Below are 5,125 nucleotides of genomic sequence, written 5' to 3' on the forward strand. Positions count from 1 at the left end.
GAAAATGGCGATCTAAACTGTGATCGGAAAAGCCGGTCTGATAGCCAGCGTTTTTCAAAACTAGGCTCTGAGCCCTGGGGACCCACGCTCCTGTCCTACCGTTTCCGTGCACCAGTGTTCTGACCCATTCAGATTATAGTTCCTGCTACTGCAGAGCAGAGCCTGAAACCGAGTTTTAGAAAGAGGGCCAAGAAAGGACTCCGTGGAGCTGCACCGCAGCAAGGACAGGAAAGAATGTCTCCAGCATTGCAGAGACGGGGAGGGTGCAGGGCTGGCGCGCAGGCGCAGAACCGGGCCTGCCAAGACTTAAGGCGGGGCGCTGTGGGCGGGAGCAGTTATGAATGATTCAATAGACTCAAACAACAGGCAGCTTTCGTCAGTTCCCACATGGTCTAGCGGTTAGGATTCCTGGTTTTCACCCAGGCGGCCCGGGTTCGACTCCCGGTGTGGGAACAAGAGGCTTCTCTTTTTGTTAAAGAACAAACGCCTAGATTTTAAAAGATCTGCTTGCCAAGGAGCAAGACGCCCCGTAGTGAACACGTGGAACGAAGGCTTTTCATCTCCGTACAATAGTTGATATTTCACAGTATGGTATACAAACAACCGTGAAGCGGTGCAGTGCAATTAACTGGGCTTTGAGTTCCTAGGATCCGGCGCTGCTAACAAGCAGGTGAGGTTGGGAACAGGGTCGGTGAGAGAAGGAGCCACACTTCTGGAGCTCCTCAGCTCCAGTCCTGTAGGTTAGGGAGGGAACTTTCTGAAGACGCTAAGGGAGCGGCCTCCAGGAAGAAACAGACTTAGCAGAGGAACTCCGCCCCACTCCAAAAGGCAACTGGAGAGGCCGCGTTCATTTATTTACCACAATCTGGTCACATTGTGCTTAACAATTTATGGGAAACTGAGGCATGGATCAGCCTCTGGGTAGAATCGCCCTTATAGTTAGGTTCAAGGCACCTAGCAAAGCCAGATTTTCAGTGGGAGGCCTTGAAACCTTCAAAGCTGGGGGAAAAAAATCGCTGTGTGTACCGTAACATGCTGCATGCTGGCCACCGTAACACAGTCTTTGTGTGCAGTGGTTAGTGCATACATACGTATGTCGGAACCGATCCTTGTGCTACTCCTAGGGCATAGCTAAACCTTGTCACCACGCCCCTCATGCTGCTCTTGCCAGGGTCTTTAATGTGAACTGGATAATAAAATTCAGTTGAGAAAACAGGAACCTAGACGGAGGAGACGGCCGTCCATTCATAAACCAACAGCATGAATGGCAGACAGAGGTAAAAGCCACCCTAGGACACAAAGGTAGTATTTCCGTTTCTTAATTAGGTATTAATTCTACATCTTCCGCTTGCATAGGAGTCTATATAAGATATGGCTATAAACATCTTTCGATTTGTTTGCAAATTATTGCTTCAAGAATAATCGCATCACGTGACATAATACAATTTTTTTAAAAAAATGTGTTTTATTAATTCTTGAAGAATTTCATACAACGCATTTTGATCTCATTCACTCCAGTTCCTCCCCCAACTCCTCCCAGATCTACCCCACCTCCTCACCCCTTCAAGGACAAATTCTTTTTTTTTTTTTTTTTTTTTTTTTTTTTTTTTTTTTTGGTTTTTCGAGACAGGGTTTCTCTGTGGCTTTGGAGCCTGTCCTGGAACTAGCTCTGTAGACCAGGCTGGTCTCTAACTCACAGAGATCCGCCTGCCTCTGCCTCCCGAGTGCTGGGATTAAAGGCGTGCGCCACCATCGCCCGGCTCAAGGACAAATTCTTAAGACTTAATTCTTGCCATGACTGTTCCTTAGTAAATTACCTGCCACAGTTTCTTTCCCTCTCATTCCCCTTCAGAAGTCCTTGCGGGCTTCAGCGTTTGTTATCTAAAACATTCACCCAAGGCTGTCTGCTGTGGCAGACACCAACAGACAGCAAGACTGCTCCCCAATGCTCAAACCCGAGTACTTCAGTTGTACAGAAACATGATGTGGAGAAGGCTGGGTGTGCATAGCTATTGTCCCAAGGGTGAACTTTTTGTGGTCATTTTCTTGCTTGCCTTTATCCTCTTTCATATCACGGATTTTTTTTTTACCCTTCTTGCGTGCACTGAATCAAACTATATCTTAGATTTCCTTTCCTTCAGACTGTTGATTCGTCTGTTCGAACGCTGAAGGGTGCCACGTTAAAAGAAAAGCCTAATGTTGCAGATAATGCCTTGGTCGCAGTGACCAATCCCTTGATGGCTGCCAACAAGTGCAGGCTCCAGGGACACCGGTGGGTCTGACAGATGCTGCTGACAGCCATGAGCTATTAGCAGGGACAGCAGTGGCACCTGGGGCTCAAACAACCCTGGCAGTTTCAGGAGATCCTCTGTGGGGCTGACAGAAGTGTGGTTCCCATGGTGACGGTAATACACAAGAAGGCCCGTGGAGAGAGAGGGCCTATCTCAGCAGAATGTCAATCCCTCTCCATTCTTTCAGCCCAGGGTGGTGGATTCTGCAGTTATTAGTATCTGAGTAGCCTAAATGGTCAACCCTTCTTGCTCCTCAAAAAAAAAAAAAAAAAAAAAAAATCTGAATCTGTATTACATTTCCTTCTTGAAATACCTGCTTCCTTGGCTCTGGTCCATCTGATACAAACACTGTTACTATGATCCTCATCTTCCTTTAAGCTCTCAGCCTTGCTGACTTCAACTTGAGAGGCCAGGGAGGATGATGGTCCATACATCAAGGTCAGTTTGGAGGAAATATTTCAGATGCAACTGATCGATAAGCTAGCGAGGCTGAAAAGTGAGTACTAGTCCAATTGTTCTCCAGAATTTGAGCTTCATGATTCTCACTTTCAGTTACGCCAACTCTGCTCTTCTCCTTCGTTTCTTTCGGATGCATTCTTTCTCATTCAGTACCCAGAACGTCACTTACGTGTTGTGGACAGACTGTGGTTCCACCTGTGGTTTATAGAATCAAACCACAGGCTTGGCGGTCAGTGCTATCTCTTATTTTTGCAGTTCCAAAGGATCACGGATTGATTGGAGGCCATGATACAAGAAACTTGAAAGTTGAAAGTCTAAAGAAATTTGAGTTGAAAGCCTAAAGTCTTGAATAGTTAATTTTCTTTCTAGGATCTCTCCAGTGCAGTCAGATAGAGGCAGTCCACCACAATAATTTCTTACAGTAACCTTGTGGATCCCAGTCTCTTACCTGTTAAGACACTCCTTTAATCCCAAGTAATACTTAGTGGTAATTTAAATAAATAGTTTGTTGTTGCCCATGACTTCTCAATATCTCAATTTCTCTAAGTCACAAAGTCACTGCTGTGTTTGTACCCATGAAAAGATTAAAAAAAAAAAAAAGTAAAGTTCTCTTCTTTGGGGTTCTGAAGCATGTGTCGATTGTTATCTGTCCAGAAAAGTACAATGCCCTGGATGGTTTTTATTTACTCCATTTCTGTGTGCACGCTCGGGATCCAATCCAGGGTCTTATGTGTGCTGTACAAGTGCTTTGCCACTTAGCTAGGGGCCCAATGGATGGATAGATAGATAGATAGATAGATAGATAGATAGAGGCATTACCAGAACTTAGGAGAATCTGCTGACCACATTGTGACATTCTGCAGTAACTATAGGAACCTCTGAGACCTCTTATGCTGAGACCTCTTATGCTGACCTCTAGCAACAGTCACTTAACCTGTTAGAGTTGTCACTTGGGACATAGCACTTCTTTATTTTTATTATTTTTCTAAATATGTATTTATTTTATATGTATGTATGTGTGCTGCAATATATGTCTGTGCACCATATGTGTGCAGTACCCAAGGATACCAGAAGAGGGCATCAGTTACAAGTGGCTGATGGGTAATGGAAACAGCCTGAGTCCTCTGGGAGGAAGGGCAGCAAGTGTCCTTAATTCTAAGCCATCTCAGCAGCCCCTGAGACACACTGCTTTAGTCCCAAGCTTCATGCACAGGTTTTTTTTTTTTTTTATTTGTTTTGTTTTGTTACTTCTGGTTGGAATGTCAAAGAGACTGGAACCTGGAAAATCGGGGGGGGGGGGGATAATAAATAACTGTCCCTTATTTCCACCTTCTAACCTATTGGGACCTCAAACTGACAGGAGCTAATGGGGAGCCAGCTGGCCAGATGAACCTGTAATGTTTGTCAGGGCTTACCACTCTGCCGTAGGCCGACACCAGTCATATTTCTTGTGTTATTTGCTGATCTTCAGGCCCCTCTGAAACTGAACTTATTGCTTTGGAGTTTATATAACACAGCACTCCCAAAACACAGCCACGTAAAAACAGCCCTGCAGTTCTGCCGAGTCCAGAAGAGCCGGCAAAGCGCTTTTGCAAGCTCAGGTGGCACGCGTCCAATCGCTGTCTGGACTGTGTGAAGGCCAGAACCTCGCCACGCGGTATGTCACTTTTCACAAACCACTGGCGTCTCACAGATGGTGGGTGCTTCCAGAAAGAAGGAAGCGGAACGAACCTTCCTGCTAATGGGTGGGCTCAGTCAGGTATCGCGGTGCAGGCTTCTAATCCCTACTGTGTTGGAGCCCGAGACAGGAAGTGCTTAAATTGAAATCCAGCCTGGGTTACAGATTAAGACCTCATGACAATACAATAAAATAAATGAAATGAAATAAAAGGCCGAGAGCTGGGCCAGCTACTCGGCACAGTTCCACGCTAGTCCAATTCCCAGAGAGTAGAGAGAGAAAGCCCCTCCCAGTGGCTGATTTTAAATAGAGGCCGCTCCAGATTTAGGATGGGTCAAGTTTGGAGTTATTGACTTTATCACACAAAATCCATCTGCACTCAGCAAACCACTTCCAATTTTGAATTTTTCTCTTGCGCTTGGTTAAATAGACGTTCGTATCTGCTCTGGAGCTAGGCAGTAGCAGAGAGTTCTGGGTCAGCGGTTCCAGGCAAGGTTACACTACTGTTTTCCAGTGTGGGCAGTGTTGCTAAGCTTTGACAAAGAGGAGGTCAGATGTTTTCAGGACTCCGTTGACTTGACCCGTTCTTTTTATAGCAGCGTTGCTGGGACTTTACTGCATCATTAGTCAGGAGCCCGTATGTGCGGTATTTCTGGAATAGGAGCTCTGGCTAGCAAACGGCAGCTCTCCTGCTTCT

General features: G+C 45.8%; 1 non-coding gene across 1 annotated transcript; it reads left to right on the top strand.

Moving 5' to 3' along the window:
- The first annotated feature begins 381 nt into the window (after positions 1-381).
- Trnae-uuc (transfer RNA glutamic acid (anticodon UUC)) lies at positions 382-453 on the top strand. The gene has a single exon. It is a non-coding gene; the product is annotated as a tRNA-Glu (tRNA).
- Positions 454-5,125: the final 4,672 nt, after the last annotated feature.

This window comes from Chionomys nivalis, chromosome 23 (assembly GCF_950005125.1).
Source record: "Chionomys nivalis chromosome 23, mChiNiv1.1, whole genome shotgun sequence".
In the NCBI taxonomy this organism is placed as follows: Eukaryota; Metazoa; Chordata; class Mammalia; order Rodentia; family Cricetidae; genus Chionomys; species Chionomys nivalis.